This window comes from Protopterus annectens, chromosome 2.part0 (genome assembly GCF_019279795.1).
Source record: "Protopterus annectens isolate FY-2018-M chromosome 2.part0, PAN1.0, whole genome shotgun sequence".
Lineage (NCBI taxonomy): Eukaryota > Metazoa > Chordata > Ceratodontiformes > Protopteridae > Protopterus > Protopterus annectens.
The window spans coordinates 1,487,624,819-1,487,639,381 of record NC_056728.1 but is presented as its reverse complement, the minus strand read 5'-3'; positions in this window follow the sequence as shown (position 1 = coordinate 1,487,639,381).

Genomic DNA, 14,563 nt, shown 5'->3' with positions numbered 1-14,563 from the left:
GTTGTTATCTGTGCCAGGGTGTGTCACCATGATTCTTTTTATGGTGTCAGTTGCTGAGCATACCACCTGGCACTTCAGTGATGGCTACCCCTTTCTATTTATGTGCATTTCTACGTCAGGTACTGCAGGAGTTTTAATAGGGGCATGGGTGCAGTCTATTGCACTGAGGGCATGGGGGAAGTTAGTACTGGTGTAGAAATGGTGCTGGGAATTTCTGTGCTCTGCGACTGTGTATGGAAGTTGGATGTACTCAGCACTCTTACACATTGCTATCAGGAATTGGGAGAGGATGCACTTGGAATCTGTCTGTGACACTTCTTCTGCATCTACCATATGCTGTTAAATTGTCCCAGATGCCAGTATACCTGTGCTCAGGCATACTTTGGTTTGTACAGGTATGGGGTTACCACACAATGTATATGCATAAATGTGCTGGGAACACATGTTGCACAAAGCCTGCACCAGCTTTCTGTCTTATTGGTACTGCTGATTATTTCCTTCTTAAACAACTGTCTTACATGTAGCCTGTCATGGTGTCTTGTTGACTGCCTTCTAGAATGCTTTTCCAGATCTTCCTGCATGGCTATCTGTGATCCAGCCTGCTATAATTCATTACATGCCAGTTGCATGTTTTTTGTTTTTTTTTGGTATGGGAGGTATTGCTGCAGATTCGGCAGGATTCCATAATAAATAACTTTTTTGTTGCAGCAATAAGTATGGCCTCCTCTGAATGCTTTCTAAAGTTGCCGGTGAAGCACTTTTTCACATATAATTTGCATTTTGTGTGCTCGGTGTGTTTTGGAATCTGGTGTGCATGTGCTGAATCTGTAATTATCCTTTGCTGAATTGCTTGCTTTAGTATACGTTATGGAATCGTGTCTACATCTGATGCATCTTCCTTCAGTATTCTGCACTGTCTGCAACTATTTTCTTTGTAAGTTAGTAAGGCTGGGTTTTAACTCTGCTTAGTTTTGATAACTTAATTTTTTGTAGAAGCACACCTTATTTATAAAAAAATTCCCCTCAGCTGAGCCTTCAAGGCCACCCCCTGAATATATAGTTTTGTTTCAGTCTGGATATATTTAAGAAAAATAAACATTTATCATAGTCCTTGCTTCTTCTTTGTCATGTTGCTTTTTTTATAAAGTGTGATTTAATGACCAGTTATACAGCAGCTAATTGGTCCATTGTGATGTCATAACATTAGTCAGTAATTAAACATCTTGGAGTGATCTGAGAAATATCTTGACTCAGTCTTAAATTCTATTTTTGTATCAATCAATTTATTAGAAATGAGAAAAAAATCCAGATGGGACCATGTCTTATGACATTGAGATGTATTTAAGTGCTGATTTTTGTTGGGAAGCGTTAAGTATGGGTTAAGTTAGTCAAAATCTATAGCTAGAGCTAAAAAGGCTAAAGATACATTCTTACTGTATTTATGTATTTTACTAGATCTGAATTTCATTGTGCTCAAACCCCAGTTCCAGCCCCCTCCTACTATGCAGTAGTGATCACAAAAACTGTTAAGTACATTCAGTACTTGTAATATGAATTCATATTGTTTAGAAGAAGGTGCACAGACATGTAGCAGAAGGGCAAGGTTATCCAACCTATCATTTTAACAGACCAAGTAGCACCATCTTCTGTTTGGACCAAGACCTCTAGATAGCTTTTGATCATTGAATGCAGATTTTACCAGTATAGCTTCCCCTAAGCTGTTATGGTTTGGGCATGTAGTTATAACAAATGCTATCAATTTTTTTTAGGTCCTATTGGTCATTAGTCATATGTGTTTCTCGGATAAAATATACGGACGTTTTTGATGTATATAAAGGTACAGGAAGATCTTCCTCTTTTTTTACCTGCTGTAATCCACTAATATTCCATAACTCTATGTCCTACATAGATAAATTAAGGTGGGATTATATAGAATGTGTTTGATCTATAAGTGGAAGTAGAAACCTATCAGTTAACTGGTATGTTTTAGGTGGTACAGTTGAGAAAATAACTATACCTCTTGAAATTATCCTCATTAATAACTTTCCTTCTTTAAAAGTGCCTATTTGTGCACTACAAATATTAAAAATTAACGTTAACTGTAAAGATATCAAGTGGTTGCAGTGAAACACAAAGCATTCTTCTCTTCTCCTCAGACTCATGGACCCATCCCCAAACCAACTAAAATGAGGAAAACTAATGAGAGAAAAAAGGGTTTTTATACATAATAAGGGAGACACTCTTATGGCGGAGAGTAATGCAAAATATAAGAAACATTGCTCCCAACATTTTTCTTCAAACAAACTCTGACACATAAATGCTATAATTACAGAGATTAAAGCTCTCATCACTAACGTCACTATTACAAACTTCAATCCCAAAACTCATAAAAAATTGTAATTTGTACCTTTATAGACCAGGTTACAAACTGACATAAACACATAATCTATGAAAAATCGTTATTTTAAACTAGTTGACAGTCTAAATTAAGCAACAATATCGGTAAACTATTAATACTTAAACTGTTACTTGTTTGCAATTTAATTCCTGCAAACCAAATGCAGATAAACTGAGTCAAGGTAGCAAAAGACCCAGTTTTCTATAAGTCAACTGAATTTTCCAATAGAGACATTTTTGTATAGCAGGTACATGTCCTTAACAGACAACATAATATGTCAACATCTTACTATGAAAGTATCCATAACTTGTTGCAATATGCTTTGCACTGCCAATCTTTTCTGTAGTAGTATACAATCAAATTAGGTTATGAAATGGGACAAAACCTTCTTGTGGTGGATAGCTAATGTAGTTAGATACCATTCCATTCCCAAGAATATGGAATTTACATCTTCCCTGTAAGGTCAGATCATACAATTGCAAATAAGCAAAATAAATAAATAAATAAATACCGATCAATATCATAACAGACTACATTAGGTATTTCTTTTATCTTCCAGCTAATGTCAGATCAAATACCCAGCATTATATTTCTCAACATCTGTTATAGAAATCAATCTATTTTAAAGTCAAAAGGATCAAGCGATACCTTTTTAGCTTTCATTGCCAACAGTATTTTATATTTACTAATATTGTAAGATAGCATCAATGTAGTACGGTAATCCATTTGACATGTGACCATTTTTACCTATTACAAATGGTGATTGCTTCAGATGCAATTTTTTAATCAAAAGTAGTTATTGTGAAACTCTAACTTTGTTGCTTGCCAGATTAGTTTCTTCTTAACATGCACTGCAAACAGGACTGTTAATAGTGTCCTGGCTGGGCCGATCTTTAATTTGGGATTATCTTAATGCTCTGTGCACTCTTTCTGTAGGGATATGTTCAACTGCATTTACATTGTCCAGCAGGACATAGATATTGATTTTGGTGTTTGCAGTAGTACTGGGTGTGTCATACTTCTCAGACTGTCCTTTGAGTAGCTTATTACTGCAGCTACTTCTCGCCTCCAGGTCTGCCAGTTTTTCATTTATCATTGTGATTTCCTTGTTATGAATTTTTAAGTTTTTCCAGTTGTATCTATCTTGTCTTCACAGATGGAAATATGCTTTTCTGATGCATCCATTCTTTTTATAATGTCTGTAAAGGTTGTATTAACATTGCTTATTTGTTCGAATACTTGTTGACTGGTTAGTTGTATGGACTGTAATGTTACCTTGAGATCCTATAATACAAAGTACCGATCACATTTTGTTTTTAAAGAACTGGATTTTTTATCATCTTTAATGCCTATCTAGATTGCTTACTGGATTGTTCCTTTTCTGCTGTTAGGATGGCTGATAATTTCATGTTAGATTTTTGAGAATCCATTTGTTCACAAGGACATCATTTCCAATTTGATCAATGCATTGCATAAACGGAGACGAAGAAAAGTATTTTAAAGCTCTGATATGATTTGCATATTTTTAAATCATTCAAAGTTGTCACTTAAGCAGCTTCTGACCATCCACATGAAGTCAGGATGGAAACCTCCAGTCATTTATTCGCAGTTTAGAGGTAAGTATTTTTGAAAAATCTTCGAGTGTTGATGATATCGAAGGGTGGAAACTGTTTTTTTTAATAGTTTTAGGCTAAAACAGTTTCAGTTTCTGAAATTACAAGGTCTTCATTTTTTTTATTCATTTATGGAGTTATGGCAAATTGCTGACTACTTGAGAGCAGCAATCTTCATTTCATCAAAATCATTTCTATATTGATTTGGAAAGTTGTCCTTTGAGGCTGGTTAGAGAAGGTAAAATATTAATAACAATAATACATGACTTGTTATATCAAAAGCAAATGTCTCCTGCAACTGCACTGGTAAGGTATAAAGTTCAACATAAGTCCAAGACTGGTCTGGTGATATACAGAAAGAAAAAAAAAGTGATGCTCCAGACCAGAAGGTATATGAATTAAATCAAACTGAATGTGGCTTGAATGAGAACTTCATGGCCATAGGTTACTATGATCTGAAGGATGAGGATTCCATCTGGTGCACATCAGATGGAGTTTATCTAAAGTTCCTAGTTATGGACTTAATCTGTATGCATGTGTTTTGCTTCAGCATCTCAGGGCAACTGGCTTTTCAGGTTAGAACAAAGAATAAGAGGAAGTATAGGTAAGGGAAAAAAGGTATGAGGGTAGGATAGGTACTTCCCTAAAAAGTGACAAACAGGCCATCATCCTTGGGCAAAGGGAAGGAGGGTTGATGGGTTTATTTTGTCACCATTCCTTAAAGGTGAACAGTTATAGATTGTTGACCTCCAACAAAACGTAAGGAATGATGAGAAAATAGATTACCGTAGTTGAATGGTGAGGCAAAGATATGTCCAAAAATGAGCAGAATAGAAAACTGGTTACTGCAGTGAGCATTGAGGTTAAGAAATGCCATCACTTGAGGGAATGGAAAACTTCATACTACTGATAAAGGACGAGGTCAAAGAAATTCCTCAGTTCAGCAGAACATTTTGATGTGGGCATTAATCAAGGATCACTGCAATGAATAAAACTTGGTTCCACAGATGAGTGATTAGGTATAAGAAAGCATTTACCTCATCATAGTGTGTTAACTAGGGTGTTATGCAGGAAGCTCTGCAATTAATTGTAAGGACAAAAAAGTTAACTGAATGATAAATGACAATGTTAAAAACGTGGGGGATTGTCCTGCTGACCAGCTGTTGAAAAGCATCTAAGATGCTTCTACTCACTATTTTATAGTGGGTTAAAGGAAAGTAAGCAAAGTTCATACCTTCTGAGTGTGTTTAATGTAGCTTAATGCTCTCACTTATAATGGCCTCAGTTTGCCATCCAGGGTATAAAGTGACTGATATACCAGTTGCAGAGTATAAAACATTATACATTTAAGAGTGACAGAAGATGTGGAGTGAGATTTGACATTACAGAAAAGAATGCAGGGGGAGTCAGTGAATCTGCTTAAAGACTATGTGGATTGCACACATGCATATGGAGACGTCATTCGATGGTAACAGGTTTATAGGTTGATGTTGAACGCATGGAATTACAGTAATGGTGCTGATTCTTGTTACCTTCCAGATGACCTTGAACACGACTCCAGCCTGGTATGGCTATCTGAAGAGGAAGAGGAAGAGGCATCAGGACAATAAGAATTTGAATCACACTGTGCTGGAGCCTAGGGTCAGAGGTCAACAGAGGTAATGAGGTAAATGCCTCAGCACACATTCCAAGTCTTTCACTTACATTCCAAAACATTTTAGGTAGCTTACACATGTAATAGAGGTTAGTAGCATCACTCCTTTAACTGAATGTATGGAAAATTCATGGATCTTATTAACAAGTAGATGTGCAGCACCAAGTATTAATGATACAGTATCTCCAAAAGTCAGTGCTAAAGCCTAAAGGTTTGAAATACTATTGTTATTTAGTCTTCCAACTGCAGCCCTTATTTATTGGTGTATGTATATATGTATGTATGTCTGTATGCATTTATTTATGTATTGTTAACATGACCATGTAATGACAGGTCATTCACTTAAGTTGCCAGTTGATCATGTGAAAAGCCATTCATAATAAGCTTCATGCAGAGTAATTCTATTTTAAACTATCTGTAGAAGTGCATTGCAAATGCGTGCATACGCTGTTTATTGAAATAAGCTTTAATTCATTATATTTTTTCTGTGCACCTGTATGCTGCAATTCACTAAAAGCTTTATAACGTTATTGCATTCCTGAGTTGGCTATTGTTTGCATATGCAGTCGAACAATCCTTCTGACTTTATTTTATTTAGCTGACTGCTCTCTTAGTTGCTCATAAGTCTCCTTCACATAATGCAAATGCAGCTCTTCTTCATGTTTATAAACTTTGTTTTCCTTTTCATTTTTGAACTATCCATAAAAGTAGAGTCTCACCTATCGAAACCTAATGTGGGACATTGGATAGGTTTGGATAGCTGAGTGTTTTGATAAATTAGAGTTTGTAACACTACACATATAAGGGTCGCGACAACACCCTTGCAAAGATTGCAAGGATGCCTTGATATATGATGCGCAGATCATCAAGGCAATGCCGTATTCCTTAAATGTAGGTCTAACATGCAGATGTTTCAGCTATATTTCTGTTGATCCATAAAATATGAGACAAGGGATTACTATTAGTATTATGACACGTTATGTGGGAGTGCAATGCCCAAGTTATTTAAGCTTCTTATTCTATGAACACATTTAGTTTCTTTTTAGAATAAAGTGGAGGAAGACAGCTTCTTTAAATTTTAACTGTATTAAAACACAGAAAAATGAAGACTGAAACATTACATTGTAGAAAATGAACTCATAATAATAATGAAGCAGAATGCAACATGAAGACATTAACTTCCTCAGAACTGCAACATGTGAACAAATAGTAAAAACGGTAATTAGCAATTGAACAAGATGCTTCTAAACAAAGGCATATATTGATGTACTTAGCTTGTAACAACAAAAAGGAGGCAGAGAGAAAAACTGATGTCTGAAGAGAATGTGATATTGCATACTATGATTTTAATGCAGTTACCAACTCAAAACATGTTTTAAGTATACAGAAACAACTGTGGTATAAAAAGAAACAACTTATAAGTTAAAAAGAGCAGCAAAAAGCAAGATGGCATGAATGTTACATTAATGCTGAATTAGCTTCATTTTGGGAAATAGACATCATTATATCATTCCAGAAGCATAGTTTCAGAGGGGCTCTGAGAAAATTTTACTTAAACATGCCTAAAAGTACACTGTATAGGGTCTTACAAAATTATTAGAGCCATAGTCAGCAACTTGTAACACCCATGCCACTGTTTAAGATTCATGCTAGCCACTTCATAATGACAACCAGATATACATATGGGAGACAGGCAGAGGACCTGAGTGTTCAGAATACATGAAATGAAGTATGCTACCCTTTGTAGATCTTCTGGTGTACTACACACAGCCTGAATTTACGCATCCATTTAGCATTCACCATATATCTCCAAATATCCTGTACAGGTGGTCAAGGTGAAATTCCTCAAATGGCAGTTGCCTGCAGAAAAAAAAAGCACTGAAAAACATGATGTTGAATGCTGTTTTCCATGTAAAATCATTTATAGAGTGAGTTCTAAGTCTGAAATAGCAATGATTCACTTATTTTGGAAGATTTCTTCCATCTTTGAGCTTGTGTAACCACAGAATTGCTATGCATAAGTTTGGAGTTTTGGGCCCTTGCCATGATATTAAGGTGTACAGGGGGGCTTGCACCTGCAAAAAATGCTTACTGTTATTTTTTTTTCTTTTCTGCATTTTCTCCATTATTTTGGGGGCTTTGACTTGTCAACATTGTGGAAGTCAACAGTTCATAGTAGAACCTATCTTCACATGGACACCATACAGTAGCTGATCAGATGCCTAGTTAAAGGCTATGCCTCTGTATCCCACAGCCATTTCAGTGCATCCAAAGGCCATGGCTCAGGTGAATGTGGCCAATGATGAACATTTTGAAATCACTAATGTAATGGAAGATCAAAGGAGTTGTAATTGAATAAACTAACCTGCAAATACAAAGAAACAGTTTTGTCAATGACTGTGTTTTTTTTCTTTAGTGATCAGGCCCTTATAACAAAATGAAGCCTTTATGGTAGCTCAAGCTATAGAAATGGCCTATTAAAATGTGACTATTGTAGACAGCTTAAGTACATCTATACAAGGCCAGAATTGAAGGTTAACACATTGGAAAATTAACTATTAGTTAATGAAAAATATACACGTGGCACCCAATGAGTGCTCTATTTATATTTCTGTGATTACTGTCACTATTTTTATGTGGGTAAAATTATGAGAACCATACAAGCATATGTACAAACACAATTATGATAAAGAAAATAAAATTGACATGAATGCTCTTTTTATTCACACACTGCAGTGTAAACAGTGCACTGAGTTTATGTTTGTTGTTCTTGAGCATGTTCAAACCCAACCCAGGGGAGTCCCATGGGAATTGAAATTAGTCTCCAGAGAATTGATCTGGTAGCTGTGGCTTAATGCAGACCAGTTTCTTGCATTAAATTATACCATATCTATTAATAGTGTGTTAAAACTGTACGCTGCTGAATTATGAACTTCAATAAATGTGGATTCAATAAACTGCATTATGCATGTCTTGTATAAATATTTACCTGTTTTTAATTGTTTAATATCTTGCAATGATGGGATATTTACAAAAAAACATTATTTCTATCAAAATGCCACTTTTATAATTAACTTAAGAAGTATTTTATTTATATTATAAACAATTGAATTTTTTTTTGTATTTATTTTTATATAAGTGGATAAGTGTACTTTAAATGTAGGTAATGATTTATTCTTGTGACTACTAAATGGGTTATTTTAAACCTGTGTTATCTTGTAAAAACAGTTCTGATGAAGTCCTAATTTTTGGACAAAAGAGCATAACTTTAACAAAGTTCTTTATTTCACTACCTTCTGGAATTCTTGAGCATTGGATCATTAGGCTTGTGGCACTGGTGCATTTTTTTGGTTCTTGTTTTCTTGTCATCATAAGCCCCCTTGTGTTTGCATTTGTTGAGTTATGAATGAGCATAACGGACAGATATATCTGAAAGATCAACTTCATATCCATTTGTACATTGAATACGTAACTAGAAGGAAATAGAAGCAGAACATCATTATATTAGCAAGAATATTTTTAGATTGTAAATGTTATAATCTGCCAAGACTGTTAGAAGTAACTATATTGTTAGGAGCTCTGTGAGTATTTTCTTTCTTCGAAAGAAGAATGATAAACTGATATTGCTATGAAAAAAAGACAGGAGATGAACTATAATAATTCTTACATCAGCCATAAAAAGTTCATAACTGCTAAAAACAAATGAAATAACTATCTGTGCTATAATACTGGACCTGATGTAAGGAAGTACTCAATCTGCCTATAAAACAGGTGTTGCTACTAACATAGTCATTTTAGAAGCTATTCTTTTCACAGCAGGAGTACAAGACCACTGGTCATGGAACTCAGACCTGATTACTTGAAATTGTAGAAAAAAAGAAATAATTTCATTGAATCAGAGGTATGCATGCTGACAAGACTTTCAAAGTATTACAGGTTTCATGCTCCTGAGGAAAGAAGGTAAAACATAGTTTGATAAAAAAAGAGTTATTATTGACTGGTAAGGCAAAGAATTTTTACACTTTTATTTGTATCATAAACTGCGCCTAATCATTTAAGAAAGCAATTTTTCAGGGTTGCATGTCAACAACATTTTGAGTAAAGGAAGTCAGCAATACTGATTTTGGTGAAAGGTTTTAAATCATAGCAGGAGGACAAAATTAACTTGCTTTTGTAGGTGGTTATAACCTTGCCATTTCACAATGAGACAAAATGCATACAGTCAGTATCGATGCAGACTGTTGAGACAGTTGAAGAAATATAAAACATTTTAACAACTGATGGGTTTACACAGATTTTTGTAGGTAAAAGGATAGAATAAAAGAACCAGGACATGAAATGAAATGACAACAACTATAGAACTAAAACAATTAGACTCTGTCTCTGGAATTCAGAAATGATTACTATGATGGGGATGTCTTATCTTGGAAGGTTTCCACATTTTGCTTAAATATTCCTATTCAGTGTAGCAGTGGTTTTCCCTTGATGGTACCACAGAGTGGAAAATGGTCTAATGAGCAATTAAACATGCTGTGGCATTCGGGGGGGGGGGGGCTAATGTTAATTATACATCTGCTGTAAGGCCATAAATGTCTGTTCCACCCATTTTGATTGATCAAATAAAGTTTACTGTGAGAGGAAAATGTGTCAATTGTCCATTCAGTCCTTTGGAAGTACTCAAAATGCTGTCAAGTTTACCAAAGCTGTGAGAGTGGGAGGTATTACTGTGTGTGTGTGTGTGTGTGTGTGTGTGTGTGTGTGTGTGTGTGTGTGTGTGTGTGTCTGCATGTTCATGGATGGAATTGCATTAATGTGTGATGAGTGTAATAAGGCTTATTTGTTTGTGTGTGTGGATGTGTGGATGTGGGTGCATTTTTGTTCATATGTGTGTGTGTGCGTGTGTGTGTGTGTGCATGTGCGTGTGTGTGTGCTTGTGCATGTGTGCGTGTGTGCGTGTGTGTGTGTGTGTGTGTGTGCGTGCAGGATGCATGGGCTGCTAGGAAGAGCACTAGGTTGGTCAGGTCTGACAATGCAGTGATCAATTATAAAACAGGTAATGAGCTGATAAAAAGAGATTATATCTGCCTCTGAATCACCTTTTTAAAATGTTGCACTAGTTGACCAATCTGCTTTGAGCAATTAGTGTGGGCAGTCAGGCTTTTTCTTAATCTTAGGTTGTATCTTACTGGACCACACACATAATGAAAAATAAGGGACTGGAAATATTAAATGCATGACTGGTTGTGTTGTTCTGAACTTACCACAAAAGACAATTTCTATTTATTTACAAATCAACTTTGAAGTTAAAGCAAGTTACACCTACAAAATGAAATGTGGTTGTGTATACTATTGAAGCTTTATGAGCTGTTCTGGTACAAAATAGTGGCAGAAAGAATATGCAAGTGTTTGGACGTAGTCAAGCAGACAAATCTAGCATGAAATATACGTAATGCACTTCCAGATGTTAGTGAAATGACATCATGTCATGAGTCACATCTAGGGTGAAAGCATAATATTAATAACACCATGGAGCTTACAAGGACACTTTGTGTGTCATCACATAACATTTGCAGAGGAGGTTGTTGTAAATATTTCAAATAAAACATTTAATTTTTATTCCCTTTTCATTGTATTATCATATAAAAAAGGAAAGTTACTACAATAGTATGTATTTCACAGATGGCAGGACTAAATATGACCTAAAATTTCCACATGCATAAATCATGTGAACATTGAATGAGTTGCAAGCATTGTGGCTACAAGGGGCAGTGATACTGGATTGAGCAAGCTACTTTGCCTGAAGTGTGAAGTATCCAGCCTATAGGAACTTACCATCTGGTGATAGATACAGCCTACCAGCCAAAGACATGCACTGCACCAAGTTGACAATGCCATGTATAAACGACCATACATTTGACCAACAGTGATACACAGGGAACACCTGAAACTGGTGGCAATAATGTACCAGAACATGGTTTACTACAAAACAGACTTGAATGTATTTTCATATTATGGCTGGTGTAAAATAAGGGTTAGTGTTTTTTTCTCCTATTATGTTTTAATATAATGCTAAGCTTAATGGTTTGTTCAGTACTGGGTGCTTGTGTGTGGCAGAAATCAATATCATGGTTGTTGTAAGTGGTCATGAATGTCCAAATAAACAAATTAAATTATGTCCTGTTCTAAGAGTTTAATGTTACTTGATTCTAGAAATCAAAACTATAGAATGCAGTAGTGAGCAAAATTGCTTGCAAGTTGTATACCTTCATGCCTTTCCTAGCATTACACTTAGAATTTACAGTCAAATATTTCACAGTGTATATTTCAGCCATTAGAAATTAAAATATACAGCCTACTTTTTGCTATTATTAATAATTGTAGTTGCAAGATAAACTGCTACAGATGTAAAGAGTATACAGCATTTATTTATCAGAATATGGGTGTACATTCAAAGACAGTCTCAAGACTCTTAAGTGTCCATGCCAAAACGGTACATTTAACTAACAGTTTTCTTTGGGAAGTTTATTTTCAAATTTCCAAAGAAAATAAAATGTAAAAATAATGTATCAGTATTATTTTGGGTACAGGAGTGGGCTTAAATTCATACTGTAGGTCAATACCATAGCAATAAGGTTAGCAGTTCAGCCTTTGCAGGTGTTATATGTTACATTGCTTTTCTTCAGATGTGACATTTTCACCTTGTTAGGTATAAGTAGATCACTCTGAAGGGAAAAAATGCAGACACACACACTGTCAAATGCAGACTGAAATCTCTGTAATTTGAGCAACCTGCTTCTCTGCACGTTGATTCTAATGAGGGCTGGCAGCCAAGCATACAAGATACTGCATTTAATTGTCAAGGGGAGATGAACATTTAATCAAGAGCAAGCATTCGTTAACAGCGTGGCTGTGTCTATGCCTGAGAAACACAAGTCAGAAAACCATGTTTAATAAGAAAAAAGTAAAACCTTTGACTCACTTTTTTCCCTGTTTATAGCACTTGCAAATTATAGCTTGGCATTTGTTTAACAAACTATCCCAAAATGAGTGGTATTTATGGTCAAGTTGATCTGATCCATATTAAATCAAGCTACTCAGGCACAGCGTAGAAAGGAGTCTAATTGGTATACTAGCATGCATGGAAAATTATACACAGTCTACAGGATTAAAATGAGCAGTAGGATTTTTTTATAAATTTCACTCTAGCAGAAACTGAAAAGTTACAGGGTTCATGTATATAAAATAAAATGCCTTTCTGATAACATTGCCACTGTCAGGTTTAAAATTATAAGCTGTATTTAGCTTTGTCTTTTAAAGATTTAACAATAACAGTGTAGCAACTCTATTTTAAGACATGTTTTTACATCAGGTATTTAATTAAGAAGCTTGCTGGCAGAATGAATTTAAGTGGTAGACTTATCTTGACTTTACAAAACCCAATGTTGAATATTCATGTTTGCCTAACTACACCTTTCTTATATTACTGGGAACACTTCTGTTAATTATATACTAGTAAGATGTGTCAAAAAATGTTGCAGAAGATTGTCTTCAGCATGTCAGTGATGGCTTTGCTATATGTGTTGCACTTCCACTTTGAGAGGACTTTAAAAGGGAAAAGGTGAGGTCTGTTTTGTCTTACATCTTTTATCATTTATCTGTGTTTGTATGAACTCAAAGTATAAAGACCAAGGATGTGAAGGCTGGGCCTTCACATGGGGGCTAAAAGAAATGTTCAGAGGTATTTGGTGACACTTTCTATGTTACTGCTAGAAACTGCAGCATTCTGCATAGTTAGATATTTTAAGACTAGTAGCCACAGGTCAATTACACAAAATGCAATTCACCACATAAGTCCTAAGTTTTTTTGTCAAAAGAAGAAACAAAAGTAGCGCAGGATTAAAGTCACCAAATGACAGGCAATCGAGTTTCATACTTAAGTATCATCATTATAATCATCAGCCCCCCCTTTTCCCATTTTCTACATGGGGTCAGGGAGTCACATCAACTGTCACCATGTCTCGATTCAATGCCACCCTCCTACCTTCATCAACAATCATGCTTGACTGCTGCACGTCTTCTTTCACACAATCCATCCATTTCTTTGCTGGAAGCCATTATTTCCTCTGCCTTATTCCCATCTGTCCGAAATCTTCATCATCAGATTGTCTTCAGATTTCCTGCACATGTCCCCACCACTATAATATGTTCTCTTTGACCTACTTTGTAAATTGAGCTACCTGGGCTTATGTTTTGATGCCTTCATTTCTTCATGTGCCCTACAGTATATATCCTACCATCCATCTCAGGCTCTTCATCTTCATCGTCTCAAGTATCTTGAAATGTTTTGCCATCATTTTCCGAGGTTTCTGTAACATACAGTAGAATTTGATGCACCACTGTTTTGTACACCTTACTTTTCAGATTCTTTGTCATTCTTCTGTCACACGCTACCCCTGACACTTTCTGACAGTTGATTGCAGTTCCCATGATTCTAGATTTGACCTCCTCATTAAGTCTTCCCTTCTCCTCAACAACCCCACTGAGATACCTGAATCTGTTATCTCTTCCAGTATTTTCCATTCTATCTCAATTTTCAGATACTTTTGGTTACTTACATGGAGACTGAAAGGAAATCAAGGTGCCTTATAGAGGTGCTAACATATTTGTGTTGTGTGCCATATATTCTGCAAGAAGTGAAATAGTCAGCCTTTCATCTCAACATTATTTACATTGGACATAATATTACATAGGGCAGTAGGCTCAAGCTGCACTGTATAAACCATACAGCTGGTGAGCATCACACTGATGCACACGACTCAAAACATAGGTTATATCGCATACAGTAGTGAGTCGATTATTCAAAATGTCAGTTATCAGAACCAGCCTTCCAAAGTTTTT